Raw genomic sequence first — 17,206 nt, forward strand, 5'->3', positions numbered from 1 at the left:
TTGGCAATAAACACCTTGTTCAGTTATTTTGTCAATAAGTTCCTTCATACCTGGGGTGCTTATGACTTTCATCAGCCACAGGTATCAGGTCTCTTTTCTGTAATGTGTAGAATCATGAGCACTCTTAAGGAGCCCCCAAGCTGTTTGTTTGGGGACCCATACCTTCCCTTGTTGGTATCATCCAGCCTTTGATTATTGGGGACCATTGGTAACCCTTTGTGGTGGCTTCCCTCGCTTCATCAGAGGAATACACTGGCACAAACTCATAGAAGGGTAGAGTGGGAATTATTGGGAACTGCAGAAGCTCTCTGGATATGACCACTTTTCTCACAGCTGCATCTCCCAAGTTATTTCCTCTTATGGCCTCTGATTCTCCTCTTTGGTGGCCTTTGCAGTGGACCACAGCTACTATCTCTGGGCCCTGTACCACGTCTAGCAATCTAAGGATCTTTGGCCCATGTTTAATTTCTTTACTGCTGCTGTTAAGAAGTCCTCTTTCTTTCCAAATGGCCCCATGGGCGTGAACTATAGAAAAAGCATATTTAGAGCCTGTATATATTGTTATTGTTTTTCCTCTTCCCAATTCCAAAGTTCTAGTTAATACAGTTATTTCTGCTTTTTGAACCAAGGTGTCTGGTGTTAGCCCCTTGGCTCCTATGGTTGCATGCAGGGACACTACTGCATAACCTGCTCTTCTTTTTCCATTATGCAGGAAGCTGCTCCCATCTAAAAACCATACTTCCTCTACATTATGCAATGATTCACTCTGGAGATCTTCGCAGATAGAGTAAACCTGATCAATCACTTCTAGGCAGGCATGGGTAATAGGCCCATTGGAATCAGGGAGTGGGGTAGCTGGGTTTAGAGTATGACAAGGTTTTAAAGAAATCTGAGGAGAATCTAGCAGCATAGCTGGATACTGTAGGACTCTGTTTTGAGATGGCCAAAGATGTCCCCTAGTCTCTAGTGGGCTAGAGACTTGATGGGAGGTCCACACCATCATAGACTGGCCCATCATCAATTTCTCTGCCTTCTTGGTTGATATGCATGTGGCAGCTACAGCTCTCAAATATGAGGGCCATGCTTTTACCACAGTGTCTAGTTGTTTTGAGAAATAGGCTACCACTTTTTTTTAAGGGTCCCAACATTTGGGTTAACAATTCTATGGCTATTCCCTGTCTTTCCTGAAATATATGTTGAATGTCTTGCTTAGGTCTTGTAGGGCCAGCGCAGATGCTTCCATTAGCAAGTTTTTATGCTTATTGAAAGCTTGATCACACAACTTGTCCCATTCAAAGGGGTCCGTTTCTGGCCCTGTTTATCATAGAGAGGCTTAGTAATCAATCCAAAGTTAGGGATCCAAATGTGGCAAAAGCCAGCCACCCCTAAGAATCCTCGTAGCTGTCTATGAGTCTTTGGTGGAGCAAGTTGACACGTTGCCATTTTTCTCTCTTGAGGAAGGCTACATTGCCCCCTTGAAATGATAAACCCTAAATACTTTAAAGTTTCCTTAAAGATTTGCGCCTTCTTTTTAGACACTTTATATCCCTTATTGGCTAAGAAATTTAACATAGCTACAGCATTTTCATCAAAGATTTTCTTAGTAGGGCTGACTATTAGGATATCATCTACATACTGTACGTTACACAGTACTCTGTTCTAATTTTAATTTCCTTAAATCTCAGCCCAGAATTTCCCCGAAGATAGTAGGGGAGGATTGAAACCCTTCGGGTAAGACAGTCCAGGAGTACTGTTGCCTTTGGTGGGAGTCTGTGTCCTCCCATGCAAAGGCAAATATTTCCTGGGACTCAGGATCCAATGGAATACAGAAAAAAGCATCCTTTAAATCCAGCACTGTATAGAATCTGCTCTTTCCAGGGAGATTAGCTAGCAGGGTGTAAGGATTAGGTACTACAGGATGTATGTCTCAGACTGCTTCATTGATAGCCCTAAGGTCTTGAATAAATCTACATTCTCGCATTCCTGGCTTTTTAATGGGTAAAATGGGAGTGTTCCATGGGGATCTACATGGCCTGATCAATCCTTGTTCTAAAAGTCTGTTAATTATAGAAGGGATTCCTCTTATGGCCTCTGGCTTCAAGGGGTATTGTTTTACCCAGGGCCAATGATCTATTTGCTTTAATTCCACATTTACAGGCATGGCACTGGCTGCTTGTTCCACCTGCCCTTGTGCATATACTTCTGAATTAACTTGGCTTAAAACATTTAGGGGAAATTCTTCCTTTTCAGGTGCTGGCGTATCTTGCAATAGGGCCATGAGCTCAACTCTCAGATTTTAGGGACTTGGATCTCTGTTCTATCTCGTTCTGAGCTTACTGAGGCCCCTAGCTTAGATAATATGTCCCTCCCTAAAAGGGGAACAGGGCATTCTGGTACATATAGAAAAGAATGCCTTAACATTTTAGGTCCTATTTCACAGGTCAAAGGCTCCAGAAACCTTTTAGTTTCTCCTCTTCCTGACACTCCTTTTATATCACACGTTTTCTTAGAAAGCTTTCCCTTCTGGGTGTTCAACACTGTGAATGTGGCTCCAGTGTCTAGCAAGAATTCAACTTGCTCTCCTCCCACTGCCAAAGTTACCTGGGGCTCCTCAGGGGAGATGAGGATTTGGTTGCCTGGAGACAACTGGGGAGCCACACGGCCCTGTCACATCTCATCTGTAGTCAAGGGAAGTTGGCAGGACCCAGTCCTGTTCAATCCCCTCCCTCTCTGGGGATGGTTCTGACAGTCCCACTGCCAATGCCCTTCCTGCCAGCAGTATGCACATCAATTAGCCCCCAACTTAGTTTGTAGCCTTCTGGTCCCTCAGTGGGGGCTGGGGTTGCTCACCAATGGTGTCTTCTTCCCTCTCAGGTTTAAGGTAACCTGAGGGCTACCGTGAGTAGGGCTGCCTGTCTCTGCATCTTTTTATCATCCTTTTTTTCCCCACCTTCATCCTAGTTGTTGAACACCCTGAAAGCAGCCTCTACTAGCTGTACAGAATTAGTATCAGGACCTATAGCCAATTTTTGGAGCTTCCTGCAGATATCTGGAGCACTATGAGATATAAAATAGGTATTAAGAACCACTGGGTTGCCTTGGGCCTCAGGGTCCCAATTGGTATACTGCCTGAGGCAGTCCTGCAGCCTCTGTAGAAAGGCGAAGGGGTTTCCTCAGGACCTTGCTGGATCTCCCTCAGCTTAGACCAGTTAACGGGTGGCTGACTCACCATTCTCACAGCTCTCAAAAGCAGACCCTGAAAATGCTCTAGGTTTTCCTGGTCATCTGGGTCATTGGGATTCCATCCAGCATCCATCCTTGGTACTGCCCATTAATTAGGCCTGTGGATATCTGACCCCGGGTCATATTCATTGCCTGCTTGCTCCCATGCTTTAACAGAACAGCTGACTTTTCTTCAGCCATGAGGAATGTAGTTAACAGGCTTTGGATATCTGCCCCGGTTGGATTATGGGTGGAGAAGGTTCCCTTTGTCAAGTTGATGAAGTCCTCTGGGTCTGCCCTCAATCCTTTAGTGTGTGCCTTCCAATTATACAAATCAGAGGTGGGAAAGGGGATGTGCACATTAATAAGTCCCCCATCACCGTTAGGCACCTGTCTCACCGGGTAGATCCCAGGCTTCTAACTAGTTCCCAATCTAGTTGTACTATCTGGAAGAGGAGGGTAAAGAGTGTTGGGTTGCTGGAGAGTCAAATTCCCTGTAGGGGAATTACCTGGTGGGGACAACAATGGGGTAAGGGACTTTGGGGTTATAACTTCTGGCTTGAGTGGAAGTGAGGTCTGGGTATCAGGAGAATATGGTGGAGGCCTTGCTGGGGTCCCCGATTGGCCCGATGGTGGGACTGAAGCTGGGGTCAGAGAGTGAGGTGGACTCTGAGGTGGGCTTTCCTTGACCCCAAGTTTCCTGACTTGAAGGAGCAAGTCCTCTTCATCAGAAGGATCCTGTAATATGGGCAATATTTTTGAAACCTTTGGTTCAACTTTAATTTGTAAATTTTACGTCTTTTGGTAACCCTTCATTTTGATAAAGTGCCATAAAGCACTGGATATAGGGGATTTATTCTCATTTCTTGGTTCTTTTGCAAAATATATCTAATTATAATGTGGTGTTGAAATTTAGGGTTCCATTTTCTGACCACTTTTCCTCATCTTCCAGTGAATATCATGGCCAGGCCGTATTGTAGAAAAAGATTAACTGCTTTCAGGTCAATGAGGAATGCCTGAAAACCTTCCAGTTCTGGAGGATGGAGCCCAGTGGGCTCTCCTCTGGGGTAAAGTTTGCCCCCCTCATATTCTGGACTCTTTTCTTATGATCTGTTTCCAACTTCCTGGGGGCAGTCTATAGTAATTAGTGGTGACACAGATCACAAGATCTTGCCCAGATGATATGTTGGACTCTGTTGGCCTGGAACCAAACACACACTGACCAAGGGTGACAATCTGGGTGCCCGAGTGGGTCTGGGCAATTGAGTTGGGGGTGCTGAGTAGGCAGGGTACTGTAGGATTCACTAATCCCTTCAAAGGCTAGACAGTCCCACAGGAGGGGACTGGCTAGGAGCTCCAGATAGCCCTGGCTGGAGTGTAAAAGTTCTGATTGAATTTCCTTTTTTAAGAAAAAAAAGAAGATTAATAGCAAGAAACACCTGTGGGTTGGTCAGAGTGTCCAAAAGAAGGTCCTCTGTGTTGGTGATCAAATCATGCAGCGGGATAAGACAGACCAGTTCACCCCACTGAGATCTAAGGATGTGGTCTGGGAGAGAAAAGGAGACTGGCAGGAATTCCTTAGCAGAGAAAAAAAGAGAAAGCAGACAGGTTGGATGTGGGGTCCTCCCTAGAGATCACTGATAGAGGAGACAGGAAAAGAAAACGGGATTTTGGAGTCCAGAATGTCAGAAAGGCAGAGGAAGTAAGATCAGTGCTGGGCGTCCCCAGTCACACAAACACAGACATAACACAAACACACAAGAGGCTCAAATTCAGTGACCTCTGGAGGGAACTCCAACCCACACCTTATCAGCTCTGATACAACTAGGCAACACAAGGATGGCTCCCATCCCCTGGGCCTTGCAATCCCGGACCTGACTAGTCAACAGACTTCGAGAGACAACTTAAAGAAATAGCTCTTATAGCTATGCCATGGGCTTGGTGCTACTTGCCTCCGTTGGGAGATCCTCTGAGCAAGGCACTCGGCGTGGCTGCTGGGTCTCCCGATGGGGCAGCAATGTCAAGCCGGCGGCACAAGCGCCAGGAAGGGAGCCCCCTAGTGAGGCCCAATCCCCGTCCCCCAGTAGCGTGAACGGGTTAGTGGTGGTGAGCTGCCACTGCCCACTGCTCCATCCATTGGAGAGCAGGGTGGCTGGAGGACGTATTTATATGAGAAGTTTATTTAATATTTAATCTTTAATTAATATTCAAAAGGGAAGTTTTGTCATCATATAGAGGCAGGTATTAGCTGGCAGAGGTGCTGTCTCAAAACATGTTCTCCCAGACATCGCGTGGTATGCTAATAATGCCTAGTCTCCTCCTAGGGCAGAGATTCTAGTATTAAGATGCAGAAAAGGGCATTTTCTGGTCATCTTCAGGTCATCTGTGCAGGTGAAGCCCTTGCAGTCGGGCTTGCTCTGGTTCAGGCTGGTTTATGCTTGTCTCTCTTCCTGACGTAGTTCTGAAAAACAAGCTTGAGAGGGTGTTAAGCACCTTTAAACTTCCTTCGAGCTGCTTAGGGAATGCACTGGTGACACAAGGGCTGTCTGTTTGTCTTATGGGCTGAGGTGGGGAGTGAGGGCCTGAGAGTGTGCATGTTTGGGTGTGTAAATCTGCGTTATGGACCTGAGAGTCTGAGTTTCTGTGTGTGAGTATATCAATTGTGGATGTGAGTTTTCCACTGTGTGGCACTCTCTGTGTGTCTCAGTATGCATTTGTGTGTCTGTGTCTGTATCTCCGAATGAATGTATGTTGCCTGTGCAAATCTCTGTGTGTCTCTGGGCATGTGTATCCTTGCTGGATCATCTATGTGTGTCTGTTTTATATCTCTGTGTGTGCTGGTTGTGTGTGTGAATTCCCCGCCCCTTTGTGTGTTCCTGATTGTATCTGTGCATGTGTGTGTGTCTGTGTTCTGTGTGTGTGTGTCCACTGTGTGTAGGGTCTGCCCTGTGGGGCTGTCTCATGTGGCCCTGAGTGTGTGTGTCTGTGTTCTCAGGGGTCGTTGCCTGTGTCTGCAGTGTGAGTCTGTGTGTGAGCCTGTCCATGAGCCCTATGCCTGAGTCCCCAGGTGAGATGGGGGTGATTTTGTGCCTGTGTTTCTAGGTGCTTGTGGTGTCTTATTTCCCTGTGAGTGTGTGTCTGTGAACCCCAGAAATGGGCAGCTGCAAAGGGGATCTCTCCAAGGGTGACCCAGTGGTGGGTGAGAAGGAGAGAATATGTGCTTCTCCCACCCCCAGGCCTGGCCCCTCTGCCCCTGCTCCTCCCAGCCTCTGATTTTCCCCCCAGTGGTCCCATCTCAGGCCCCAGGGAGAGATGGAGTAAAGGATCAGTTCACAGGACTCCAGACCAGGGGGTTCAAGAGGGCTCTTGATAGCAGGAGGGAGTTATAGAACGTGGGGGAGGGGTGTGTGGGGAGGACATTGGGCGCCTGGGAAAGGGCTGGGGGAGTCCTGGGCCCTGGGAAGAGAAGAGCGGGTGGGCGCAGATGGGGGAAAGCTGAGGAGTGAAAGTCCCTGGGTATGAATGAGGGACTGGGTACCTCTGGAGAGGTCTGGAAGAGTCCTACGGGACTCCTGGGTTCCCAGAGAGCAGGTCCCTCACTCACCCATGCGGGACCTAGGCTGGGACCTAGGAGAGGCAGGTGCCTGGGGCTGCTCAGAGCATCTCTCTGGACCTCTGTGTCCTGGCCATCTACTGGGTGCACAGGGCCACCCAGGAAGCTGGGGCCAGCAGGGAGAATCAGGCCCTGGGCTCTCTCTGATGGGGACTGGGGAGAATTACAGAGGGACTGCACTTAGCACAGGTTCATCCACAGAATTAATGCACAACACAGGCACACCATTGATGTTCATATTCGTATTTTATTACCTCCAGCCCCAATCTGTGGGCTCATCTGGGCAATCCAGAAGGAATAGGAGACTTGGAGGAAGAAGAGTGACTGATATTAATTTGAAAGAAATAAAAACGCTGAAATATTGGCACTCCTGATACCCTTCCAAATCAACTCTCTCAACACCCCCATCCTCACCCTCGCCATATGGGGAAACTGAGGTGGCCAGGGATTTGCCCAAAGTCACACAGTGGTTTCTGAGTTTATTGATGGTCACAGCTGACCCAACTCCTTTTTCCGAAGTTCACTCCTTTTACTCTTGCCAGTGACGGTTTTGGGCAGCTCTGGGACAAACTCCACCTGGTTGAGCAGAAAGAAAATCCATCCTGACTTAGTCCAGCCGTCACTTCCTACCAGTCCCCCTCCCCTCCTTTGCCCCTGCACAGTCCCCCAGACAGGCTGGCACCATGTGGTGGCCTTAAGGGGGCCCACCAAGGATGCCAGGTTCCCCTCCTGACCCCCTGAAGTTGGATGCAGCCTTGGGACAGGCTTTGACCAGTGAAATGTGAGTGGGAGTGAAGTGTGCCACCTCTAACAGAAGAGCTGGGAACCAGTGAGCCTGGCCGCCAGCTCTGTCCATCTCTTACGGCACCTGGCAGATACCTGTATGGTGGCTGCTCCGTTATCCTGGTCCCGAGATGAGGGGTGTGGAGCAGAGGCCCCAGGAGAGCCTGGACATGGTGAACATGTGACATGAGCAAGGAAGACACCTTCCTCGTTATAAGCCGCTAAGACTTTGGGGGGTCTTTGTCACCCACAGTAACATCTAGCCCATCCTGCCTGCTGCGTGCCCTCTGTTCTCCTCTCTGTGAGGCCGCAGAGCCTGATGTTAGAAGCAGGAACTCCATTGTCAGATACACAGGGGTTTGAGTTGCTGCTCTGCTTTTTATTAACTCTAATCTCAGGCAATTTACTGGGAGTCTCTGAGCCTCAGCTCCTCTCTGTGAAGCAGAGTGGTGAGACCATCTCAGGCTGTGGGGACGATGAAATGAAATAGTCACGCGTGTGCAGCACTGAGTCCAGGGCCCGACCCACATGGTGCATGTTCACTAGACGTGAGCTCTGCAGCTTTCTATCTGGATGGATTGTCAGCGCTCAGACGACGGAGCAAAGCACTATCACAAAAGAAGGGAATGCGGACTTCCCACGCATGTATCCGTTCAAACTCTTTTAAACTAATAGGATAATATCATGTACATTCTTTCATTGCCTGCTTTTTTCTCTTAATAATACATTATTGCCATATTTTAATGTTAAAAATAAAAGATCTGCAATATCATTTTAAATTACAGGATAATATTAAATTTCATGAATAACCATCATTTCTCTATTGTTGGACATTTACGTAGTTTGCACACAGCATTGAAAACAGATGAAGTAGAATAAAAAATATCACAATGTATTGCATGTTGTAAGGATAAATATCATTTTATTAATTTTTGTTCATTATGTATGTGTATATATTGAGTTGCAATATAGAATGTATTTCTTAGCATGAATTATGTTTAAAAAGTTTGGAAGCTGCTGATTTGGATTTCTTTCTCAACTTTTGAAAGATTTTAAATACCCTTCTTGGATATCTTTGGGCACGTGTCTGATTTTTTTTCTTTAGGTTAACGTGCCAGCAATGGATTCCTTTTGGGTTTCTGCCACAGGATACAGCTTCCATCTAAGTTGGCTCCACCCCACCCCTATGCCAGTGATTTATTCTGAGAAGAAAAATGCTAGTTCTACTGGCTGTTTAAGCTTCAGCCCAGCCACCCGACGAGACTCGGGGCAGCGGAGCGCCAGGACGGCTCAGGGGGACCAGCCCCGTCCACCCGCCTCACTCACCTTCCTTGGGTACTTGTACGGGGCCGTCACTGACTTCACGTGCTGCTGCAGCTCCTTGGTGAGCTGGTCCCTGTCCCGGGACAGGAACTGTGGGGCCAGGACAATAAAGGCCTTCACCACCTGCCATGCAGAACCAGAGTGGAGGCTCAGGGTAAGCGCCAGTGAATTGTCTAGTTTACAAAGTGAATATTTATTTAATGAGCGAAAACACCAAGCTGACACTTGAGCCTTTGGAAAAGGACAGATCAGGTTCTAATGTCAATACTCCAGTCTCCACTCTATGATTGGAAAGTTACTCAACCTCTCTCACCCTCAATTTCCTTCCCTGTGAAACAGGGACAGTACAAGTTCATTCCTCACTGGGTATATGTAAAGATTTCACGAGATGAAACATGTAAAACATGAAGCTAGTTTAACTTTATTATTATTCCTATCATCATCATTATCTTCATCATTTTTACTATTGTTGTATGTATATTTCTGTGCCTGGAACTTTGTGGGCATTTATTAATTGTTGGTAATTTATTATTCTTAGGTTATTATTTATGTCTCGACTTAATTGCACAGGGCCTTGCACATAGTAGGTGCTCAGTAAACACCTACTGAATCAATGAATGCATGCTCTGGAGCCAGATTGCTTTGATTCCCGTTCTGGCTCCACCACTGTGTCATCTGGGCAACTTAATAACTTCTTTAGGCCCCTGTTTCCTTATCTATAAAAGGGTATAATGAGAGTCCTGAACTCATTAGGTTACTGGGGAGATAAATGAGCTGGCACATAATAAGAGCTCATTGAATGTTGGATGTCAGCAGCAGCAGCAGCAGCATTTTCAGTCACAGATGAGGCCACAGTGCCCCCTGGTGACCACACAGTGTAAGTGTACACACACACTAACTGTGCCCCCTCTCCACCCTAGGTCCTGGGTAGACATGGCCTCGAAGTTTCCCCTGCACCTGCCTTCCCAGTGCCCACACACAGGCAGGATGACCCCCGTGTCCTCTTCCTCACCTCCCCTCGAATTGGGTCCGGGCTGCTCACCACAGCTGACTCAGCCACTGCTGGATGCTCGGCCAGGGCATTCTCCACCTCTACTGGCCCGATGTGATACCTGCAGGATCAAAGGTTCCTTCTCTGGTTCTGAGCAGATACCAGGGCTGGGGTGACCAGGCCCTCAAATCTCATGTTCTGGAGGATCGTATCTTCCCTTGGCACAGAGGGAAACTGTCACAGGGGGTCAGAGGCCTGTGACAGGCTGTGTAGTGAGACCACTGCAGGAAGACCTGGACGCTCCATGCTAAGAAATACAAGGCGTAGATGCCTTCTTCTCTCCTCACTGCCTCTGGTAGGAGGAGAGGGAGAGCTCCGTCCTCCCAGAGCTCTGCGGCCTGGCTTCAGGAGCTTCCTCCAGCATGGAACCTCTTGGAAGCCCCAAACTTGATCTTAAACATTCATGAAAATTCTCCATCATATTCCCCACTACGTCAGCATTTGTTTTAGAAATTACAAAATAAAACAAACTCAATTTCTCTGAAATAACCAAGAGAACTTGTTACTTGTGTCATTTTTTCCCCTTAAATCACGTAAGGGTTAGGGACAACGGGTTGGGAGCCAGACCACATTGGTTCGAATCTGGGCTGCAACCTGTACTGTCTTTGAAACTTTAGGAAACTTACTTCACTGGCCAGTGACTCAGTTTTCTTCTGTGTAAAATGGGTGTAATAATCACATCTACTGGGTTATAGAAAGCACTGAGGAGAGTGCTTTCACCTAGTAAGCACTCCATAAAGGTTAGCTATTATCATTATTATTATTATTATTTTCTGTGACATGTTGTGCCCCATCAGAGGAGCACAGAGAATAATTTCCTCCCACTGATAGAGGCCAAAGCAAGGTCTCCCTTACCATCCCATCCCTCCTCTTTAAATTGCATGGTGTCTTATTATGGTTGTTCTTCCAGACCTTCCTGAACTTCATTTTGACTGTTTCTTCTGGATGCAGGGGTTGGGGGAGGTGCACAGACACCCCCGGGCCAGGGCCCTGTAGACATGGCTCTGTTCAGAATTAGGCTGAGGGTCCCATGGCCAATGCATGGAGGAACGTCTGGGCCAGCTAGATCCCACCAGGCGTGTGAGGGTGACACCCCCTGGCTCAGGGTCAGCCACACCTACCCAGAGGCGTTGATGACATCATCGCCCCTCCCCAGGAACCAGATGTGGCCCTCTGCATCCATGGTTGCTCTGTCCCCAGTGCTGTAAAAGTCCCCACACTCCGCTTCGGCTGTCTTCACCGGGTCATCCTGTAAAGAGAACAGCACCCCTCTGTGGAGAAGGCAGCGAGTCTAGAGACGAAGAGCCACAACCTGGGGCTCGGATCTGGGTCTGAATCCTCCTTCTCACGCCACCTGGCACCTGGCAAGTTTTGTCATCTCGCAGAGTCTATTTTCTTTACACGCAAACACTCAATGCACTCTACTGCTGAGTTAGTGGGCAATGTTACGCCAATTTCAAGGATAATTTTTTAAAATAACACCTCGCTTTTGTGTGGCTCTCCAGCAGAATACGATTTCCTAGACCATGAACTCCGTGTTCATGAACTCGTTCATGAACGCTGTGAGAAGCTCAGCATTCACACACTGCCTGCACAGACGAGAGGTGTCAATCAACATTTGCTGAATGAATTTTCTTCCCAAACACCACCTCATTTGATCCCCACAGAAAGCCTGTGAGGCTGGTATTACTTTAATTACACTTTGATTTTAGGATAATGGTAGATTTGCATGCAAGTTGTAAGAAATGATACAGAGCGATCCCGTGTGCCCTTTACCCAGTTTCTCCCGACGGTAACATCTTCCAACACTACGCAGTTCAACATCACAACCAGGATACTGACATTGATGCAATCCACCGATCTTACTCAGATTTCCCCAGTTTTTCACTTGTACTCATTTGTGTGTGTGTGTGTGTGTGTGTATGTGAGTGCATTTAGTACAGTGCAATTTTATCACACGTGTAGGTTCGTGTATCCACCACCACAGTCAAGAGACAGAACAGTCCCGTCATCACCAGGAGCTCTCATGTTGCTTTTATACCCACGTCCACCTCCCTCCTCCTCCTTCTCTCCCTCCCTCTCCATCCCTAACCCCTTGGCAATGCCTAATCTATTCTCCGTTTTTTTGCCATTTTAAGAGTATTACATAAGTGGAATCATATAGTATGTAACCTTGGGGACTGGCTCTTTTTTATTATCTCATTCAGTGTAATTCTCTGGAGATTCATCCAGGTTGGTGTGTTTATCAATAGTTCAGTCTTGTTATTGCTAAACATTATTTCATGTTATGGATGAGCCACAGTTTGTTTACCCATTAACCCATTGAAGGGCATCTGGGTTGTTTCCAGTTTTTAGAGATTATGAATAAAGCCACTATGAACATTTGTGTACAGGTTTTGTGTGAGGCTGGCATTTTTTATAGCCCATGTTACAGAAGAGGAAACTGATGTTCAGAGAGGCACAATCACTTGCTCAAAGCCACTCAGCTGGTCGGTGGAAGGGCTGGTATTTGAATTTAATTCTTGCTCTACAGCCCATGAACTTGACCACCAAGTAGTGTGTTGGGATCTTCCCTGTTGTGGAACATGACATGATTTTAAGAGGTTCCAGAAAAAAACATTTTAGAAATGTTGAATCACATCCCTTTTTAGACTCCCTTACAATCGTTCTGATTTGGCTCCAACATGTTATAAAAAGCTCGGGAACTACCAAGAGGAAGGTAAGTTTCAAGATCAGAGTTTTTAGTGGGAACAGGATGAAGCTAAAATTTAAGAAAATTGTTTTGTTTGTATTATAGTTGTGGTTACAATTGCCTTCTGCTTTTGGCAAGTGATACTGTTTTCCACTTGTGATACCAGATCAACTTTTTTTTTTTAAACAAATGTTTTAAAGTAAAATAATAAGTGGATTTAGAGAGAAAAATTAAGTAAGTGATAATATAGATGGTGCACAGATAAGGTAAAAATAGTGGATATGGACATGGATGACTGAAATTTAGGAAACACTGCATCAAGGTGTATAGCAAAGTCCCACCCCCATTCATGCACCACTTGAACTACTGTCCAGCTCAGTGTGCTGGGTGTTGATACAGTTGGCCTGACACACCCCTGTGGACAGGCCTTCCAGGAGGGAATGAAATTTCTTGATGCCAATCATCTGAGATAGGGTCAGAGACTGGAACAGGGACGATGGGACTCACACATCCAGGGAAGTAATCATGCTCCCAGGGCCAAAGAAAAGCTCCTGAATGGTAGGGGCACAGTATCCCATCTACCACACAGACGTGGGAGAGTCCACACAGAAACCCAAGTGGGTCCTTAACCTTGGCTGCTTTCAAAAACTGCTATGGAGGGTCTGGCCCTGTGGCATAGTGGTTAAGTTCGTGTGCTCTGCTTCGGCAGCCCAGGTTCATGGGTTTGGATCCCAAGCACGGACCTACACCACTCCTAAAGCCATGCTGTGGTGGTGACCCACATACAAAATAGAGGAATACTGGCACCGATATTAGCTCAGGGCCAATCTTCCTCACCAAAATAAAAAAAAATAGAAAAGAAAATAAAGTGCTACTGGGGAGTGATGTAAAGAAAATGGCCTACTAGGAAGCTGTGAGCTCTTGTTCCCCTACAAAACATCAAAAACAATGAATCAAGCAAACAAACTACCAGGAGCTGTCTGAACTGACTTTGTAGGAGCTCTGGAAGTGTCAAAGGTTTACAACAACCGTGCAAATACCCAATCAAGAAAAGCCACCTTCAAAATGGTAGGGAAGTTTCATGTCATTTTCACTCACCCTTGCCTCACCTTTCCCCAGCATGGCAGAGTTGGTCTTGAGTAGACAGCAGCCAGGTTCCCATTCCCCCAGCTCCCACCAGAGGGAGCAGAGCAGATTTTATTTGCACATTATTGTATAATCTGTTCTAACCTCTCTGGGGACACCTGAAGGGCTGATGCAAGGCCTCATTTCACACGACTCAGAATGCAGACGGGAAGAGCAGCAGACACTGCTCGTAAAAGCTACACGGTGGACTACAACTGAAGACGCTTGAGATGAGAGACTGTGGGGGAGATACACATTAGACCATCAAGGTCTGGGGGAGAAGCTAGGGTAGACTTTCCAGGAAATTGAGATATTCAAGACAGCTGTGAACATGGGGGATTTAGAAAGCCATTACACACCCAGGCAAGACGCATGCTCAGAACTTCCTGAGAAGACCTGAAGCTTCCACCTCAGGCTGATCCTCAGGCTCAGAGCAAGGCTGGCCAAGTTGTGGGGGAGCGCCTCACACAGAGCCAGTCTGCACAGGGGACGTCCTCTGTTGTTGTTGCTGTTGTTGTTGATGTTTGTGTTTGTTTGTTTGAGCTCCTGGCACTCAAGGAAATCTCTGTCAAAACATTAGCTGAGGGGATTGCCGGGAAGATGGCAGCGTAGGAGGACTCTGAACTCACCTCCTCCCACAGACACAACAAATTTACAACTACCTGTGGAACAATCACCTCTGAGAGAGATCTGGAAACTGGATAAAAAGAACCCCCACAACAAGGGACAATACTGACAGAGGTGGAAGAGGCAGAAATACCTTTCTCCTGAGGAAAAAACCCTATTCTAGCTGCAGCACTTCACAGCTGGGAGCAATCTTAAGGTAGGAAGTTTTACCTGGAGAAACAGGGGTCTGAGCAGGAGAGCTATGCCACAATAAGAAGCCTTTGAATTCAGCACAACGGAGATGCCTGTCATAATACTCGGCTTTGCTGGCTAGTAAAACCAATGGGGAATACCTCCAGAAGAGGTATGGAACATAAGAGAAAGAAAACCTTGCTCTTAAAGGGACCACACACAAATTCACCATTCTAGAAACCAACAAAAAATCACCAGAAAGAAAGGTGCATAGTCCTTTGGTAACAGAGACTCACTTGAAAAGCTCTGAGCATGCCTCAGAGAGGAAGAAGGTGGCTGGGCCACATCCCCAGGGACTAAGTCACTGGTGGCAGCCATCGCTGTGACCTAGTACAGGCGTGCTCACATAGATGCTGGCAGATGCCATTGGAGTTCTTCCCCTGGTCTGTTAGCACAAGAGTTTGCCCTGCCCACTAGAGCACTGATTTAATCCAGCTCAGCCAGGGCAGACAGCCCACCCTAGGGACTGGCGCCACCTACCAGCAAGCCCAGGGAGCTTGTGGGCTTGCATAGGCGGGGTGTGTGGGACCTCTGCAGTGGAGCAAGTGGGTCCACCTTTGCAGGGCAGGGCATGCATGAGGGGTGGGACTGCATTGGCAGAGTGTGTGGGACCTCTTCAGTGGGGCAAGTGGGTCCACTTCAGTGGGGGAGGGTGTGCGCATGGGGCAGGACTGCATTGGCCAAGTGTGTGGGCCTGCAGGTGGTGGGGCTTGTCAGCTGCAGCAGACTTGTGCCACTGGCCTCCTTAAACAACCGCACAGGAGATCTGTCCCACCTTCCAATACCTGAAATGATTGCATGCTGCCATGCCTGGGGCCGGCCCCACCCAGCTGCACTCCTGAGAGAGCTGACAACAGCATCATGTCCCAGAGGCGTGTGGCAGCTGTGAGCCCCTGAGCCTAGCAACCAGCCACCCTGGGGGCCTGACTCACTTAACACCAAATCAGTAGCAGGTGTGTGCTATTAGACCTTGCAGCCAGCTGTGCTGGGGTTGCCCCTGCACAATAAAGTGACTAAAGTGACCATAGCAGCTGCACACAGCTGAGCCTTACAACCAGCTGGCCCGGGGGTCAGCCTAGCCTACCCATGCACCTGCAGCGAGAGCAACCCTGCCACAACAGAAGGGCACACACAGCCCACACAAGGGACACTCCCAGAACATTTGGAACTGGTGAGGAGAGGGAAGCACATTGCTGGGCCCCATAAGCCACCTGTTACATAAGGCCAAATCTCTAAGATTGGGAGACATAGCTGATCTACCTAACACATAGATATAGGCACAGAGAAGTAAGCTAAATGAAGAGACAAAGGAATAGGTTCTGATTAAGGGAACAGGACAAATCCTTAGAAAAAGAACTAAACAAAACAGAGATAAGCAATCTACCTGAAAAAGAGTTCAAACAAAAAGTCATAAGGATGCTCACTGCTCTTGGAAGAAGAACAGATGAACACAGGGAGTACTTCAACAGAGAATTGGAAAATATAAAAAAGAACCAATCAGAACTGTAGAATACAATAATAGAAATGAAAAATTCACTAGAGGGAATCAACAGCAGAGTAGACGACACAGAAAAATGGATCCGTGAGCTGGAGGAAAGAGTAGAGGAAATCACCCAAGCTGAACAGAAAAAGAAAAAAGAATTAAAAAGAATGAGGACAGTCTAAGGGACCTCTGTGACAACATCAAGCATACTCACATCCATATTATAGGTGTCCCAGAAGGAGAAGAGAGAGACAAAGGGGCAGAGAACTTTTTTGAAGAAATAGTAGCTGAAAACTTTCCTAACCTAAGGAAGGAAACAGACATCCAGGTACAGAAAGCACAGAGACCACCAAACAAGATGAATCCAAAGAGGGAAGCTCACACCAAGATACATTTTAATTAAAATATCAAGAATTAAAGATAAAGAGAGAATCTTGAAAGCTGCAAGAGAAAAGCAACAAGTTACATACAAGGAAACCCCAGAAGGCTATCAGCTGTCTTCTCAGCAGAAATCTTACAGGCTATAAGGGAGTGGCATGATATAGTCAAAGTGCTGAAAGGAAAAAACCTACAACCAAGAATACTCTACCTGGCAAGGTTGTTATTCAGAATGGAAGGAAAGATAAAGAGTTTTCCAGACAAGCAAAAACTAAGGAAGGTTATCACCAATAAACTGGCCTTACAACAAATGTCAAAGGGACTTCTTTAAGTGGAAAAGAAAAGACCAAATAGGAATAAGAAAATTATCAAGGAAAACCATCACTGGTAAAGGGAAATATACAGTAAATGTAGTAAATCATATAAAGTTAATATGAAGATCAAAAGACAAAAGTACTAAAATTATCTATTTCCATTATAAGAGGTGAAGGGATACATATTCACAAAAAAAGAGGTTAAATATGATATCAAAAACATAAAATGTGGGGGTAGGGAGTAAAAGTGTAGGAATTTTAGTAAGAAGTCAAACTTAAAAGACCATCAACTTAATATAGATTGCTATTTACATCGGTTATTATGTATGAACCTCATGGTAATCACAAAACAGAAACCTATAAT

The 17,206-nt window shown here is 46.6% G+C and overlaps 1 pseudogene; it reads right to left on the reverse strand.

Annotated features, from left to right (window-relative positions):
• Positions 1-7,324: 7,324 nt before the first annotated feature.
• The window catches only part of LOC131422510 (acyl-coenzyme A synthetase ACSM1, mitochondrial-like), a 49,167-nt pseudogene continuing 39,285 nt past the window's right edge, over positions 7,325-17,206 (reverse strand).

This window comes from Diceros bicornis, chromosome 26 (assembly GCF_020826845.1).
Source record: "Diceros bicornis minor isolate mBicDic1 chromosome 26, mDicBic1.mat.cur, whole genome shotgun sequence".
In the NCBI taxonomy this organism is placed as follows: domain Eukaryota; kingdom Metazoa; phylum Chordata; class Mammalia; order Perissodactyla; family Rhinocerotidae; genus Diceros; species Diceros bicornis.